We start from the raw sequence: 19,052 nt of genomic DNA, 5'->3' as shown, positions 1-19,052 counted from the left end.
CACAGAGGTGAACTACGAGACTGGAAATAGAGAACTGCTCATGGTCAAGTTGACTCTGGAGGAATGGCATCACTGGCTTGAGGGGACCAAGAACCCTTCTATCATAAGGACAGACCTCAAGAACCTGGCTTAAATTCAGGAGGTCAAGAAACTGAACTCCAGTTTTGATGCTCCTTTTGAATGCCAATTCAGGTATTCTCGGCCATTCTCCCTGAACAGGAGGCTGGGGTTGGAGTTCCTGCGACTGAAGAACTAGTCGGATGCTGCAAGGAGAGATGGAGATTTTGTCGGCTTCTACCCAGAAAGCTGAAATAAAGGCTAACGGCAAGAGAAGACAGGGAACAGATTTTCAGCCTGGGCAACAGGGATTTCCTGTCAACTCAGGATTTACCTTTCCGAGTGGAGTCCAAGAATTTGGCACCAAGTCAAGATCCTCAGGAAAGTCAACCATATGGTTTTCACCTTGCAGCTCACTAAGACCCTCAAGATCGATCCCATTTTCCACATTTCCTAATTCAAACCATTAACTCCAGCACTGTCAGTCCCGCCACCATCCAGATTTGTCAGTGGGGATCAGGTCTTCACCATGAGAAAAATTTTATGGTGTTCGTCACTTCCTCATGGACTGGGAAGGATTCAGACCTGAAGAATGGTGTCGGGTTTCTGAAAGGGACATCTTGGATCAGGCTCTCATCCATGACTACAATCATCGTCTGACCGAGCAGCCAGGGGTGTCAGGAGTCGGCCACAGGGGAAGGAGTCCTGATATGCCATTCACCTAAACACACCAACTTATCGGGTTTAGATGTTCTAACTCTCCGGAATCTGGATAGTTGGCATGGCACCTTTAAAGATTACGGACCATCCCTCTAATTAGCGATTATGTTTTGGGCACCAAGAATTGAGTACTTAAAGAGCAACTGAAAAGATCCTCAGTGCTCAATCATAAACCCAACCAGAGATATTATCTAGCGTTTTGTTTCGCGCTCAGCTCTCAAACCAGTTTTATTCTGTGTCTCAATCCGAGCTTCAGATACTCCAGCATTTGTGTCCAAACCGTCTTCCTCAAGAATTCTCATCACACTTACTAATTAAGAACAAGTTTAGATTTTTTGAGTATCTTCAATATGAACAAACACAAGAAGCTTGCATTTGATGTTTGGAACATCTATGCATATCTACAGCTTTCAAATAAGTTCAGGAAAATAAGACTTGGGAATAGTAATAGATCAGTCCTTGAAAATGAAAGGTAATATAACACACCTGCAGGGGCAGCTAATCACTTCTTAGTATTTTTTTTGGAACAATCAGAGGAGAAAAAAACAAAAAATATACACTTAGGCTATGTAGCATTCCAGCATTGAATATCAAGTTACGATTTCCACTCAGAGTGACTGATACCTACAATTCATAATTTAAAGAGATAATTAGTTTGATATCAAATCTGAATGTGGTAATTCCTGTGAATTCCAAGTGGATTATGAATCTTAGTAAATGTAGACTATAAGATAACATTGATGTTTAAAACATGACGAACAAATGGAGCTTTGCTGGGCTGTTTGAATTGAACAAGATGATAGGATTAGGTTGATGTTCAATCCCAAGAAATGTCAGTTTAAAAAAATTCGGTGTGATTGAGTGAATAAAATGAACTCGATAAATCCATAAAAATGGTTTCAGTTGCATGTTTCTGTATTTTAAACAATGCAGCTACTTAGATATTGTTAAAATCCTGCATTTGCATTTTATTTAGGAGAGAGAAAACAAGGAATAAATTAGGAATCAGGTCAGTGTTAATCACCTTACATCAGACAATAGAAGTTAGGTTGAACCATTTAATATAAAACAGAAACTACTTGGCAGGTCAACTTTATCTGTGGAAGGGGAAACAGAGTTGACATTGCAGATCCACGACTTTTCATCAGAACAGTACTGAGAAGGGATGAAGAGGACAAAAGGAATAACTCTGACAGGATGAGGTTAGGATTACCTTATCAATGAGAAGAAAATGAAGTTATCTGGTTGAATGATTTATGAGAATTGAGAGAGAATGCAAAGTGATGCAAGAACAGTGAAATGCAGAAATGTAGGAAATACACAGCTAGTGAAGAGAGAAGAACTTAATGACTGTTCCCATCCCTTATTACTTAGATGACTGACTTCACCAAATGGTATGGCAAGTAATTAAATAAATTGATGGAATAGAAACTAGAAAGTCTGAAAACCTAAATGAAGATATAAATTCCTGCTGTGGAAATTTAAAGAAGGTTAATTTTGGAATACAAAAATGCAGCTGTTAATATTGGTTTTGAAGCAACCAGATTGATGTTTAAAAGAAGACACTTTCCTGGTTCACCTACATATTTTCTAGTAGGAATGGGACTATTTATACCTATTAGAGTGTATATATAGCATCAGGACTCCAGCAAGACACTAATTGCCATTGCAAATGAGCTGAAAATTCAAGGACAGTAAGTGCAAGCCTTGCTATCTGTGCTTAGATTTGAACAGAAGGCAATAAAAATTCATTAAACTTTCCTACCCCCCCTTTCTGCTTTCCGCAGGAATCGCTCCCTACGCGACTCCCTTGTCCATTCGTACCCCCCATCCCTTCCCACCGATCTCCCTCCAGGCACATATCCCTGTAAGCGGAACAAGTGCTACACATGCCCTTACACGTCCTCCCTCAACACCATTCAGGGCCCCAGACAGTCCTTCCAGGTGAGGCGACACTTCACCTGTGAGTCGGCTGGGGTGATACACTGCATCCATTGCTCCCGGTACGGCCTTCTATATATTGGCGAGACCCGACGCAGGCTGGGAGACCGTTTCGCTGAACACCTACGCTCTGTCCGCCAGAAAAAGCAGGATCTCCCAGTGGTCACACATTTTAATTCCACGTCCCATTCCCATTCTGACATGTCTATCCACGGCCTCCTCTACTGTGAAGATGAAGCCACACTCAGGTTGGAGGAACAACACCTTATATTCCGTCTGGGTAGCCTCCAACCTGATGGCATGAACATTGACTTCTCTAACTTCCGTTAATGCCCCACCTCCCCTTTGTACCCATCCCTTATCTATCTATCTATCTATCTATCTATTTATTTATTTATTTATTTATTTATTTATTTATTTATTTACGTATTTACTTATTTTCCCTTTTTTTCCTTTATTTTTTCTCCCTCTGTCCCTCTCACTATAATTCCTTGTCCATCCTCTGCCCCCCCCCGACCTTTCTTTCTCCCTAGGCCTCCCGTCCCATGATCCTCTCCCTTCTCCAGGCTTGTATGCCTTTTGCCAATCAACTTTCCAGCTCTTAGCTCCAGCCTTTCCCCTCCTGTCTTCTCCTATCATTTCGGATCTCCCCCTCACCCTCCCACTTTCAAATCTCTTACTATTTCTTCTTTCAGTTAGTCCTGACGAAGGGTCTCGGCCCAAAACTTCGACTGTACCTCTTCCTATAGATGCTGCCTGGCCTGCTGCATTCACCAGCATTTTTTGTGTGTGTTGCTTGAATTTCTAGCATCTGCAGATTTCCTCGTGTTTACGTCATTAAACTTTAGTTGTTTTGTCAGTAATTCGCAGCAACTTTTCTTCACATGGTCAACTCTAATGAAAATAAATATCGAAAGACAGCTGAAGGCAAGTTAAACACATCAGTAGTTGAAGGAATTAGATGGCAGAAAGTTCTTTTTTCTCATTCCCTTTGGTTCAAAGTTAATATTCTTCTATTCAGTTCTGTGGATTCTAAGGTCGCTGCTGAGATCGGAGAAGGATCCACAGGTAATGTCCGAATGGGTGGGACTTTGATAAGATGTGTGAATAAGATGTTTAGGACATTCTATGATCCTACTGCTATTATTTCTTGGCTTCCAGTGCCCTTGATAAATAACTGTAAGGTTGCTTGGTCTTTCCTCAAATACTCTTTTGCTAGTTTGAACAATTGATGGGAATGTTATGATTTTTAATACAGATTTAAGAACATCTTTGAAGCCTGTTCTCTGTCCTGTAACATTTTACTCAGTTAGGGTCGAAACTTGAGTACATGTTTTGGGAGTATGTTTTAATGTCTCACCCATTAGAAGTAGCTGAGTATAACTGAAAGTCGTAGTCTAGGAATATTGAGTGGGGAAACCATGCTGCCTGTCATTGGAATTGATGAGGTTTTAGCAGAGAATTTGTTGGTAGGTCCTCTTCAGCATCTTGTATGCTTCTTATAGATCTCTGAAGTGGACAGAAGTATGAACTCATTAATGTTTGGTAGACCAAGAGCTTTGTGGTTTCAAACAGCCAATGAGGTTATATTGAAACTGAATTTTATCATTGACACCTGCTTCAGAAGAGGTGTTCCTGAGTTATGAAGGATATGGCTCAGTGGTGTAGTCAAGTAACATAATTATTGAAGGTCAATGCATTACATTAAGGATATGGTAATAGATGACTTCTTTTGAGATTATTCCCAAAAAGTATTCTTTCATACATTTCAATGAATAGGCCAATGATGACTTGGAGCTCACCCTCAGTGTGCATATATAAAAACAGAACATATTAATGTTTAAAAGAGTGAGCTGATGTTTTGAGTTGAAGACCCTTCATCAGAACTATTTAGTTTAGCATCCACAAGCTTGTTTAAAAATTTTCAATTATGTTACTGTTATTGAATTTACATTGGTTCCAGAGCCCAGAAGACAAAGTTGTTCAGTTTCCAGTTTGTCATGTAGATTAGTCCAATGCAGTGAGCAGTTTCTGCAGTGAGGCACAATATTGAAAGCAGAAAGATTGAGAAAATATTGAAAAATACCAGGTGAGACACAACACAAATTGGGGAACTGTTTTGTCAAGCACTTTCACTCTGTTTGTATCAAAAGGAAGTGTGGTGGCTATCCATCTTTTTCAACAGCCCTATCCCCTCCTCTACTGTCATGATGAGGTCAACTTCAGGTTGGAGGAACAATACATCATACTCTGTCTGGATAGCCTCCAACCTGATGGCATGAAAATCAATTTCTCTAACTTCTACTAATTTCTTCCCCATCCTTCCTTCTCTTTTTCCATTCCTCATTCTAGTTATGCTTTACCCCTTCTCTTCTCCTCACCTACCCAGCACCTCCCTCTGGTTCCCATCCTCCTTCTATGATCCACTGTCCTCTCCTATCAGATTCCTTCTCCTTCGGTCCTTTACCTCTTCCACCTATCCCCTCCCAGATTCTTACTTCATCACCTCTCCCCCACCCACCTACCTTTCCAATCACTTGGTCTCACCTATCACCCAACAGCTGTACTCATTCCCCTCCTACACCACCTTATCCTGGCTTCTGCTCCCTTCCTTTCCAGACATAGTAAAGTATTCCGAAGCATGGATTGTTTATTCTCCTCCAGGAGAATTATTCCTCCAGGAGAGTTATTCTCCTGCCAGGCTTGCTGAGTTCTTCCAGAATTTTCTGTGTGTTGCTTGAGAAAATGTTTGAAGGAATGACAACGGCTTGCTAGAAACGATGCCTCAATAAATAGGCGTTCTAGTGAGAAACTGTGCATCGATGAAAAAAATACCATAATCATCATTCTGACTATTGTTCATGCAGGATTTTGTTGTTTTGTGTGATGATGGGGGTTCTTGTAGGAGGAGGTGAAAAAATCAAAACTGGTACATTAATTTATTTTCTAGCATTCATTCTCTTATGTTATCTGTAATTTTGCTCTTTCAGAGTTTAAATTAAATCCCATGTAGTGAAAGTGACGAGAAGCTCACAAAAGAGACGAAGGTGATCTTCAGGCATTCAATTCTTGTAATGGAGTCTCATCAACTGAGTTATATGGGTAATAGGTGAGGATTACAGCTACTGAAGGACCAGCTTTCTATTTAGGAGAGTGACAAAATGCACCATACCTGAGACTTGAAAGGTCACAAGGTGTTTCGCATAATTTCATGAAATGGGATTGAATGACAAGCATCATCAAGCGTTTGATCAGATCACAAATTGCTTGGTCTTTAGGTTTTTAGGAATAATTTGAATGAGAAGGTAGAGAGAGAGTTGCTAGGTTGTATGAAGATAAGAACTGGAAATCCAGAGCTCAGGGAAACAGAAGATGCTGGCATTTAAAATCATGGATGTGCAAAGGCTGAAAATGGAGGAATTCAAGGATTTCAAAAGTTGATGTATGGAGAAAATTTCAGAGATGGTAGTGGTTTAGCCTGTTAAGTGGTCTGAACTCTAAAGAGCCTTAAATCAATGCATTAACATAGGACAGTGAGAAAGGGGCATGGCAAATGAAGCAAGTTAGAGATTTAGAAAAGCATATATTTTTGTAGGGTGTAAGACACATGAAGGAATGCCACTCCCTGGAGAATTGGAACAGTAATTCATTTTCACCATTGAATGATTTATTACAGAATGTCCTTCTCAGCACTTAAGTGTCAACCTGCTTCTCATCTTCCCGTCATCCTAGCCAACCCTGGTAAACATCTGCTTTGATTCTAACCCCATTCATCCTCACCTGTCTGCTTCCAAACCTCAACATTGTGCTCATCTTCCCAACACTTCCTCCGCTAGCTTCACCCTCTGCACTGCTAAGAGAATACAGAGAAAATGTCTATTCCTGTGTCTTATGATTGGTAGAATATCAGAGTCTTACTTAGAGTCATAGAGTAATATAACATGGAAACAAGCCTTTAAGCCCAACTCGTTCATACTGACCAACATGCTCATCTAATTTAGTCCCATATCCCTCTAACTATTCTTATTCATGTCCATCCAACTGCCTTTGAAATGTTGCTATTGTACCCTGCTAAATTACTTTCTCTGGTAGCTCATTCCGTGTACGCACTACCCTCTGTGTGAAGCAATTGCCCTTAAATTCCTAGAATTCAGAAGAGTGAGGGGTGTTCTTATTGAAACATATTGAATATCGAAATGCTTTGATAGAGTGGATGTTTCCTATGGTCAGGAGTTTAAGAACAGAGTACACAACTTCAGAATAGAGGGACATCCTTTTAGAACAGAGATAAGGAGCCCTCGCACCCCTCTCTCACCCCACTCTAACTTCTCATCCTTTTTTTCCAGAACTGATGAAGGTTGTCAGCCCAATTTGTTGACTTTACTTTTTTCCATAGATGCTGCCTGGCCTGCTGAGTTTGTCCAGCATTTAGTGTGTGTTGCAGGGATGAGAAAGAATTTCTTTAGACAGCGAGTGGTGCATCTGTGGATTTCATTGCCACAGGTGATGGTGGAGATTAAGTCATTGGGTATATTTAAGGCACAGGTTGATAGATTCTTGATTAGTCAGGGCATGAAGGGATGTGGGGAGAAGGGATATGGGGAGAAGGGATTTGGGGAGAACGCAGGAGATTGGTACTGAGAGGAAAAATGGATCAGCCATGATGAAATAATGAAGCAGACTTGATGGGCCAAATCGCCTAATTTTGCTCCTATATCTTATAGTCTTATAGCCTAAACTCTTTTTAAATCTTTTTCCTCTCACCTTAAACCTGCTTCAAATGTATTACCCTGTGGCAAGCCAAGGCAGGAGTCAAATATAGTCATAGTCATAGTCATACTTTATTGATCCCAGGGGAAATTGGTTAAATATGAGCAATGAGTCATTGTTTAGTCCTCCCTGTAAGTCTAAGAGGAATTTTAAGTATTTCTTCTGAAACTTTCCTCCCTTCCATAGATCTTTCGCTGTGATTTTCAGAAAAATATTAATTGATCAGATTGGGTGACTGCTGTGTAAGTTTAGTAAGCTTACTATACATATACTGTGCTAGTGCTAAGCAATTGCTGATTAAAACCTTGTTTAAACATGATTAATTGTTTTCAGTGCAGCTTTCCAAACTTGTGTACATCATTCACTGAACAGCTTTTATCCATTAGTCAAAGTGTGTTATCCTCAAAAACATATCAAAGAATAGAAAATGTATAATAACGACTTCAATTAATTAAAATGTTATTCAATTAATTAATTAAAATTTATACACTAAACGAATTCCAAAATGCTTTAAATTCTATTACTTGTTACAGATACTTGTACCAACCATTCTATGCATGAAGAAGTGATGTTCTTTCAACTACATTAAAGACAGCAGGATATTCAGTTAGACCACTGTAAAACCTTCCTCCCATTTTCTGCAGGAAAATGTTGATCTTTCATGTCTGTCAGCCTTGCTTCAAGTTTGGAACAAAATGATGAACAACAACGAAGAAGGATCAAACTGGGACTCCATGGCATAACACCAGATGTAGTGTCATTGCGTCAGAGTCCCTATTCATCTGCATATAAAGCTTGATCAGAGAAACAAGTTTAAAGTACTTGCCATGCCTTCAGTTCTTTCCACCAATTTAGTTCCTTGAAGTAAGAAAAAAAATCCAATGTTACTTGCTGGAAGTTTCAAAGATTTAACAGATATAAATGGAGAGATTTCTTGCAAAATGTGGCCAAGTTTTGTAGATTAATTGCAAGGTAATGATGAGTTGCTATCCAGGAATCCGAATGGCTGCTTGAGAGGTTTTGCGATAACAACCTCACACTCAGCACCAGCAAGACCAAGAAATTGATTATAGATTTCAGGAAGGGAAAATCGGGAGAACTTCTCGTCTGATGGATGACACAAGTGGCTGGCTACCACATTGATCTTTCTGTTGACTTGCATTATAATTAACCCGATAGATAAGCTGAAGCCACCAACTATTTCACTCAGAAAGTCTGTGCATTGTACCAGTTGTACTTTGTGTGTTCCTCTGGTGAGTTTTGCATCAATTTACATCAATTTGCACATCTCATAGCATATATCAATCCTGTTTATACATTTAGAGAAATCTCAGAACATGCTACCTTCTCTACGGTTTGGTACTGCCATCAGCTTTCATAAATTAAATATAACTCAGAGAAATCAGCTGTTGTTTATCTCAATGTAGGCCTCCTTCACCAACTGATGACCTTAAACCATAAGTGCTAACATAAAATTACATAAAACAAATGTAATCAAAATTTCTTTAAAATGTTAAAATAATGTTTCTGATCTCTGAAACATCACTTTCATTTTAAGATCTCCTTGGTGCTGTATCTACACAACATATTGCATATTTGGCTTAATCATTCTGCCCCTTATTAGTTTTAATCTATTTGAATTCTTGTGGGCTTATCACACTGTCTCTACCAATAATTTTTAATACTACACAGCAGGAGAAAAAATGTACACTTTAAGAATCTTTTATCATGCTTACAGCATCTTTCTTGGGTTGTGATATTGTTTAAAGATCTCTTTATCCTATTGATAGCTTAAAAACTTGAAGTTTCATGTCTTGGTATTTTAAATCACTTTTTAAAAACTCACTTTAACACTTTTTTTGTGGCCTGAATTCATAATCTTACATGTTATTTATTGAAAATAAGGTATATATTTTCAAGTTAAAATTAACCTTTATAGAGACGTACATTATAGTTAGCAACCTATAATCAGAAAAATAACTTTTTAAAAGCATAATGGAAAATCCAAAAAGAACATACTATTTATCCTCCACTCTGCACTCCAAACACAACCTTCTTCTAAGTTCTTCTAGATTCTTTATTCCAATTTACATAAGCTTCCTCTCTCAGGACTGCCATGTTTTGATCTCCTTCCTTGTCTCAAGGTTTTTCTTAATGGATGTCATCCTTCATCTTTCCCTTCTCATAGCTGCTCTTGCCTCTCATATTTACTGGATACCTGACGTCGTCTACAGTTCTTGAAAAATGCCAAGGTTTTTTTTCTTTTGTTTAGAAATCAAACTGGCCCAATGGACTTCTGCTGAGAATAAAGTACATTTTCCTCAAGTAAAGCTTTTGAAGATTTGGAGAATTTTCTAGGGACCCTCTTTTTATTCTGCCACTTGAAACGAGAGGCAGTGGTGTGATTTGAAATGTTAGTAGAAGCCTGAGATTTCTAACAGACTGTAGCCCTTCAGCGCTGATTAAAAACTTCAATCAAGATCACAATGCTTAAATCTTCCACTAAATTCATGATCTTACTACATTGAACGTGTGAGTAATCAATCTTTTGGCAAAGATGCAGAGCCTAACAACACTGTTAAACTGACATTGGATGTTAAATCATATCAAAAATATGAAATAACAAAACTCTTAGAACCAATACATTCTTTTTAAAAAGGTTAATGTTACATACACTCAGCAGCACCTTATTAGGTACCTGCTGCACCTAACAGAGTCCCCTTTGCAAGTACTGTATATTCATGGTGTTCTGCTGCTGGAGACCATGCACTTCAAAAGTCGATGAGTGTGCATTCAGAGATGTTATTCGGCACACTACCGTGGGTATTTCACATGTGGTTATTTGAGTTACTGTCGCCTTCCTGTCAGCTTGAGCAAGTCTGGCCATTCTCCTCTGAACTCTTTCATTAACAAGGTAGTATTGAGCACTGGATGTGTTTTGCTTTTTGAATGTTGTGCATGAAAGTCCCAGGAGATCCACAGTTTCAGAGATACTCAAGCCACCTAACTGGCACCAACAATTACTCCATCGTCAAAGTCACTTAGATCACATTTCTCCTCCACTCTGATAATTGGTCTGAGCAACAACTGAACTGCTTAACCATGTCTGCATATTTTTGTGCATTGAGTTGCTACCACATGATTGACTGATTGGATATTTTAATTCATGAGCAGGTGTACTGGTGCACCCAATAAAGTGACCACTGAGCGTATTTATTGTGTTTCCGTTGACCGGGCATCTTCCAATCACAATATTTGTTCATGCACAAGATGCTCCAGAACTCACCTGAGTAAAAAAATTGCAAAGATAACATCTGATCTCTAATTGAGTTTCTTATTTCATTTGTACGACCACATAAGCTTAGGTGTTGCCATTTCACTGAAGTTATTGGAATGTGCAGTTAATAGCTTCTGAATCCAGGTTTAATGTTTGTGCAAATGTTTTAATTTTCCCCTTTCTGGCTGTGTAGCCTCTATAGAGATTCCAACAAAGATCAGCATTAGAAATTTATCAGCATTTTCTATTCATGATGACGCATACCAAGTAATTAAAATTAATAACATAATATTGCTTCTGTATGGCTTGGGAATATAAAATAGTTAAGCCATGAGTTTATTTGAAAATCTATCATTTCTATGATAAGAGATTAGAATGGTTAAATTAGCTATTATTGGTAGAGAATAGACTCATATACAGTATCTTGAAACAATGTGAATGACTTACGAAGTACTCATTTACTACACAACTATCAATATTGTTACATTTTAATCAGGCTTAAACAGAAATAAATGTGACAATATTTTTGTTATTAAAGAAGAATACGCCTGATGCTAAAACAGGTGTTTAAGATATTTATCCTATTAGCAATTCTAATTTTACAAGTGTCATTTGTTGAGTCAAAGACTCAGGAGTGGCTAGGAATGCAAAGTATTAAATAAAAAGCCTCATAAACTCTGTAGCTCCTGTCAAAATATCAGGTTTTTTGTATTGTATCCTGATGCAAAGACCCTGCAAACAATAAGCCATGAATTTTATTCAGTAACTTCAATTTATTGTCACAACTGAGTTCTACGGCTGTCACTCCCTGGTGTGCAATCAGTATCGAAGCAACAATCAGTTGTTTGCTCATCTCTGTGTGCTCAGACTCTGAACTCCTCACAGAGTTGATCATGGGAGTGTGAGGTTGCAGTAATCTTCCACCATCTACAGAGATCACCTATTCATGTGTATGAACCTGAAGCATCTTGCATGTAAGCACCGAGTTCATTTCAAAAGTTGTATACAAATTCAGTATCAATGTTTCTCTGGATCACAGAGCACTCGGTTACTCTGCTGATAAAAAGCAAAATAAACACCAGAATCTGAAATTTAAAACATGAAGTGATCTAAATGGGCAACATAAGGAGTTTCACACACAAAATGCTGGTGGAACGCAGCAGGCCAGGCAGCATCTATAGGAAGAGGTACTGTCGACGTTTTGGGCTGAGACCATCCATCCTCCGTCCAGCCTGGCCTGCTGTGTTCCACCAGCATTTTGTGTGTGTTGCTTGAATTTCCAGCATCTTCAGATTTCCTCGTGTTTGCAAACGTAAGCTTAGTCAAGATGGCACTAAATGGCGACTCCTTTTCCTGCATCTTTGGAAACAGCTCTATCTCCATCTTTAATTACTCTATTTTTCCCTTTCAGGGTTCTTTTGAAGACCCTGACCTGGAGTTACACGCTGACTTTTGTTCTTTGCGGGAATGGGACCCACTCTTGGGGTATCACGACTGGCCGTTATTCGACATGCCAAGGGCGCGGCCTAAGAGTTCGGCTCATCTTTTAAAGGCATAGGATCTCAGGGCTCAGGAGACAGGCGGATTGAAGGTCAGTGTCCCGGACTGGGGTGTTGTGGGAGCTGGAAAATCTTCAGCTGTATTCCCAAAGTCCTGAGACCTTTGGACACAGATCTCGGAAAAAACGACGCAACAGACTTTTAACATCGTAAACCAGCAAGTTGTTTGTTATGTCTCCCCCCTCACGGTGAAATGGAGACATCTCTTTCTCCCTTATTAGGGAGAGAGAGAACCTGTGGTATGTCGAATGCCGGGTGAACAATCTAGTCTTTGGAGTACTGCAAGTCTGTGTCTTTACTGTTGCTTTGCTCGCGCTTGAGTGCTCGGTGGTGGGTGCCGATGTTTTTTTTTTGCTGGTGGGGGGAGGAGGGGGGGGATTGTTGCTTGCTGCCACTTACGCGTGGGAGGGAGGGGAGCTGGGGGGGTACTTTGGGGTTCTAACAAATAACTGTCATTCATTCTTTGGGGCACTCCTCTGTTTTCGTGGATGGGTGCGAAGAAAAAGCATTTCAGGGTTTATATTGTATACATTTCTCTGACATTAAATGTACTTTTGAAACCTTTTGAAACATTTTCAATAAAGTTGGTTAATTTCCTTGTTTCATCCTCGGCATGGTAGTTTCTTGCTTCTGAGCCTATGGGTGTGCATACTTGAGAAAAAAAGTTCTTGCACAATTGCTTACATTCGCTGATGGTAACTGGGAGTAAAGATGGGATTTCCTACAATGTACACATGAAGGCAGGAATACTGAAGCAACAGTCAGCAGCTGCCTGTTGTTTTTCTGATTGTGCTCAGACATTGGACTCCTAGTGGAGGTCAGCAGGGGAGTGTGAGGTTGCAGTAATTTCCCATTAATTACAAAGCACATCCAAGCCAACCATGACAGGATTGCACAGGAGTAGTTCATCATTACTTTCAGAGGAGTGAAACGGCTATAAAGGGCTCCGGTAAGAATTCAATCTTCTAATCTGTGTTTTTAAATGTAAGTGTATAGATTCCATGGTTTAATCACTTCTATTAGTTTCTACTGCTCTTTTAATTAGTTTAATATTATTTTGTGGGGAATACTTCCGATGTTGCAGCAGGCTCTTCACATTTGAGTTTATAGGAAGTTCAGAGTCAAGCAGGAGCAGTTCATGTTTATCCCTAAATTGTGGCTTTGGCTGATAGCCCAATTATTGTTTTGTGAGTGTTGTATTCACAGGGGTGCCATTTTATAATGAGACATTTTATTTTTTAGGTAGATCAAAAGCTTCCTTGTCAATATTTGAATATGCTACTGTTCCACCAGTCAATATTTATCCTGCAGACAGAACCATTAATTCCTTGGTATGTGCCATATACTGCGCACTGTAAGGAACTCTGGTGGATTTCTTCTGACAATATGTTTGATATATCTTGTCATAACTAACACTACTGTACATTAGAAAGACAAGTACAAGACCTCATGTTAACACCATCGTCAAGCATTTGCACATTAGCTGGGGACAAAACTTTGCCAAGTCTGGTCTGTTGCGTTCATAATCATGGCCCCTAGACAGAAAGGCTGCTGTAGATAAATTAATGCTCAAAGACTCAAGGATTCTGCAAAGTAAGTTCTACCGAGGTAGTCCCTCATAACAACGTAATGATCTCAAATGATAGACTTAGAGTGTCTTCAGTGCACAGAATGCTCTGAAGTCCATCTGTAGAGAGCACCACCAGTGTAGAGACTCCTGTCCTCTCTGTCACAGAGCTCTGAGAAGGGCTTGATGATTGGTGGAAAGAGAACAAGAGATCCAACAACAACCCATTAGTGAACTGACATCCACCAAACATCAGGAGTACAAGGATTCTCTATAAACTTGTCTATTGTGCAGAAACTTGGATCTGGACTCACATTTCAACAACAAAATGAAACCTGGAAAATGTGAGTCCCTCTCCATTTCTTGGAAACCACCTGTCAGTGAATTGCAAGTCCCTAAAATTTCTACCCCTACCCCAAAACCCAAGCTCATGATTTATTAAACTGTAATATTTCCCATCCTTCCTTATGCTTTAAAGATGGGCTACCTATATTAAGCATCTCAAAACTCCGGTGACATACTGGAAACAGTTGAATCCATATAATCCTCCAAAATCTTTGACAGAACAAGTGGACAATGGCAATGTCAGATTCTGAAGAGCTGTCATCAACCTGTAACAATATATCTGCTTTTCTCTCCTCCTTAGACCTGTATTTCCGTTTACACTCAATCTGTGATAGGGGAGCAATGTTGTAAACATGCTTGACAGCAGATTCCCTAAGCAGGCCCAAATAATTCAAGCTCCATCATGGCAATTGACTTCCAGGGTAAGAAAATGATTCAGGAATATTTGAATTCTCCTTTGCAAAACATTTCAAATTCAAGGCAATCCCCAGACAGTGATGGCATTGGAGCATAAGAGAAATCATTGATTATATCAAATTTCTATCTGAGAAGCAGACAGAAAGAGTGCAGAATGTCCCAAACAACTGCCATATTTGTGTGTGCAACCACCACAGATCCCGCTGAATGGAGGGAAATGAAGCCATTCATAGACTCCAAGGAATAACTGAGAAGACCTTGCTGAGCAGGTATAGTCAGTTATGTTTCATTAGTAAAATTCAATTCTAAAATTTGAATCAGAGGTCATGAAAGATGCTATATAATTGCATGTTCTATTTCTTTCATTGTAGGAATTACTGTGCTGTGAAACATCTTTCACGTGGCAATCATCTATTGAAGCAAGTCGTAATAGCATTTGGCACAAGATCAATGTGGTGTCAATTGGCACCGAAAATCAGTTATGAAGCAATTGCTCCACATCTTAATGCCTTCACAGCCACTATGACCACAGCATGGCCACATGGCATGTAGGAATCAAAAGTACTATAGCTAAGCATTTATGCAATGATGCTTTATATCTGATATCTTAATGGAGGTAATCTGGTTACCCTGCAAAATTATCCACAAGGAATATGATGCATAAATAACATTTTCCGATCGATTATAATGCAAGCATCACTCTTATAATTGTACATTCTGTATATTGACTGATCTCCATATGCAGCCAGTATTAATTGTATTATTCATAAGTTGCATGCACCAGAGGGAGCCATGTATTTTGAGAGCTTATCTTTGATTAAAGCCAGTTTTTAATGTAGTGCATTGTGACTGCATTAAATCTTGAGATGTCTGCAAGTAAAGAACCTGACCTGTAAAATAGTAAAGCACAATAAGAAAGCATGGCCTGTGAGTTTGGCAGGAGCTATTGTGAAGGCCCTGGTGGTGTAATTGTGGAGATGTTCTTGAGATATCTGCACAAAACGAATGAGAGCAGATACCCATGAAGGTCAATAACAGGAATCAAGCTCTGAGGATCTTGGCTGAGATGGCACCAATAAATGGCGACTTTGCATGCAGCTGTAACACCCTGGGAAAGGTTTCATTGTTAATGTAATGATTTTTCTGCAGAAGCACTGCTTATGTAACAGCAGTGTTTGGGTTATGGCTAGAGATAACGGGGGCTTTGGAATGTGCGCCGTCCAATGAGGGAGTTTTTTCTTGTTGTGTGCCTGAGACCAAAGTGATCTGGGTCTTTTGTTTGGTGGAAGATGGAGAGAGAAGATGCCAGACAGGAGGGGTCGTAGACACCAGAAAGGAGTGGACATGGAGTGGGGCCAAGAGTTGACGAAGCCCAAGGAAATTGATGGAGGACCAGCGGAAGGGAAACCGTGAGCTCCAACTTGTGCACAGTCGACTGTTTCATAAAAATGGGCCCTTTTCTTTTTGTTCTACTTTACTAACCCTTTAGTCAGATTAAGAATTATAAAGCTAAATCATTTAATTGCATACGGTGTACTGACTGTTATTTTGTGGTACTGATTTGTAACAGGGTAATACATCACACAGCATCCACTCAAACGGGAGGTTGGTAGCTCAACCTCATATATTTGGTGGGGCCAGAGATTGTCTTTCCTAGACTTACGCAGCCAACAGAACCAGAGGGTTACACAGCTCCATGGGAATGATCAAATATTCCTGTTTAGGCCAACTACATATGAAATCTACAGTCACAACCATGGGTTCTTCAGTAAGCAGCATCATTTTAAGACATTTTAAAAATCTATTGATACTCAAAATTAATGAACCCCAGTTGGCAGACTCTGGTTGAGAATGCAATTCGCCTTTAAGAAAATTGAAGTGGGGATGGCAGGCTGATCAACAGATTCAATTGAAATACAGGTGCTCTAGACCTCCACTCCTGACCATTCTGCTGACAAATGTACTGTCTCCGGAAAATAAAACTGAAGACTTCAGTGTAAGATTGCTGAGCAGAGGAATATCAGGTGCTGCTGTGTATTTTGCTTCACAGAAATATGGCTATCCCCCACCACTGATGCAGCACTGCTGCCCAACAGCTTTATAATTCTCCACGAAGACAGGTCAGTTGAGTCTTTTAAAGGTGCTTCATGATTAACTCATCATGGTGCACAGACATGGCAGTTCTGTCTAAGTACTGCCCACCTGACGTGAAGCATCTGGTAGTCAAATATGGTCCGTTTTATCTGCCGAGGGAGTTTTCCGCAATCATCCTGGTAGTAGTATACATTCCACCTCAAGCCAACATCACAAACAAGAGAAATTCTGCAGATGCTGGAAATCCAAACAACACACACACACAATGCTGAAGGCACTCAGCAGGCCAGTCAGCATCTATGGAAAAGAGTGTAGTCGACGCTTCGGGCCGAAACCCTTCGTAAGGACTGGAGGAAAATGCTGAGGAGTAGATTTAAAAAGTTGGGGGAGGGGACAGAGAAACACAAGCTGACGGGTGAAACCTGAAGGAGGAGGGATGAAGTAAAGAGCTGCGATGTTGATTGTGAAAGAGACAGAGGGCCATGGGGAGATGGGCACCAAAGGGAAGTGATGGGCAGGCAAGGAGATAAGGTGGGAGAGGGTAAAGGGATGGGAAATCGTGAAGGAGAGGGAGATGTGGGGCATTACAGGAAGTTCAAGAACTCCATGTTCATGCTGTCAGATTGGAGGCTACCCAAAAAGAATATAAGGTGTTGTTACTCCAACCTAAATGCGCCCTTTTCACCCACAGTCTGGAAAGTCCAATCACCTCGCTGTACCTCTCGTCCCAGCATATAGGCAGAGACCAAATACCTCAGCACCAGTAGTGAGGACCAAGAAGTTACGATGGAGGTGGAGGAGTGCTTTCAGGATTGCTGTGGTTCAGTGGACTGGACAATATTCAGGGATTCGACTTCGAATCTGAATGAATATGCCACAGTTGTCACCGACTTTATTAGGATCTCTATGGACGAATGTGAGCCCTCAAGAACATACTGGGCATACCCAAATTAAAAGCCGCTGATGAACCAGGTGATTCATACTCTGATGAGCACTAGATCTGTGGTATTCAAGACTGGAGATGCAGAACTATACAAGAATCCATGTATGATCCATAGAAGACTACTTTAAGAATGAATAAACAATTCTAATTGAGGTTGGAGATGGAATCAGATGCATGTCAGCTCTGTCAGGGTTTACAGATCATCACTTCCTACAAAAAGGAACCTAACAGCATGAATGGCTGTAATGCGTCACTCCCAGATGTGAACAATGCCTCTTATGCATGCTTTGAAAGGGAGGATAAAGCTATACCAGTCCAAATACCTGCAGTGTTTGGTGACCCTGTGATCTTCGTCTCAGAGTCCGACATCAGAACATCTTTCAAGAGGGTGAACCCTCGCAAAGAGTCTTGCCTTCATAGTGTACCTGGTAGGGTCTGAAAGCCTGTGTCAACTAACTGGTGGGAATGTTCAAGGACATCTTCAATGTTGCAGTCAGAGGTTCCCACCTCCTTCAAAAAGGCAACAATCATACCAATGGCCAGGAAAAATAGGATGAGCTGCCTTAATGACTATCATTCCGTGGCACTCACACCTACTGTGGTACAGTGCTTTGTGAAGTTGGTCTTGGCTGGAATCAACTTCTACTTAACCAAAAAGTAACATCTCCTCCTCAGAGACAATTAACTCTGGCACACCTCAAGGATGTGTGCTTAGCCCACTGCTCTATTCTCTCTATACCTTAGCTAGGCATAGCTCAAACGTCATCTATAAATTTGCCGATGACACAACTACTGTTGGCAGAATTTCAGATGGAGACAAGTTAATTAGATAGATCAACTGGCTGAGTAGTGTCCCAACAAAAACCTTGCACTCGACGTTAGTAAGACTAAGGAATTGATTATCAACTACAGGAAGGGGAGATTGAGGGAACATATATCAATTTTCATCAAGGGATCAGCAGTGGAAAGGGTGTGCCCTTTCAAGTTCTTGCGTGCGAACATGCCTGAAGATCTCTCCTGGTCCCAACATATCGATGCAATTATGAAGAAGGCACAATAACAGCTGTATTTCATTAGCAGTTTGAGGAAAATTCATATATCACTAAAGACACCTGCAAATTTCTACAGATGTACCGTGGAGTGCATTTTAACCCATTCCATCACCATCTGGTATGGAGATTCCACTGCAATGGATTGGAAAAAGCTACAGAAAGTTGTAAACCATGGCAGCTCCATTAGGGGCACTGGACTCCACAGCATCGACATACCTTCAAAAGGCGATGCCTCAAAAAGGACGGCATCCATCATCAAGGACCCTATCCCCCAGGACATGCCCTCTTCTTATTGCTTCCATCAAGGAGG

Source organism: Mobula hypostoma, chromosome 10, assembly GCF_963921235.1.
Source record: "Mobula hypostoma chromosome 10, sMobHyp1.1, whole genome shotgun sequence".
NCBI classification, from domain to species: Eukaryota; Metazoa; Chordata; class Chondrichthyes; order Myliobatiformes; family Myliobatidae; genus Mobula; species Mobula hypostoma.
This window is presented reverse-complemented; position numbering follows the sequence as displayed.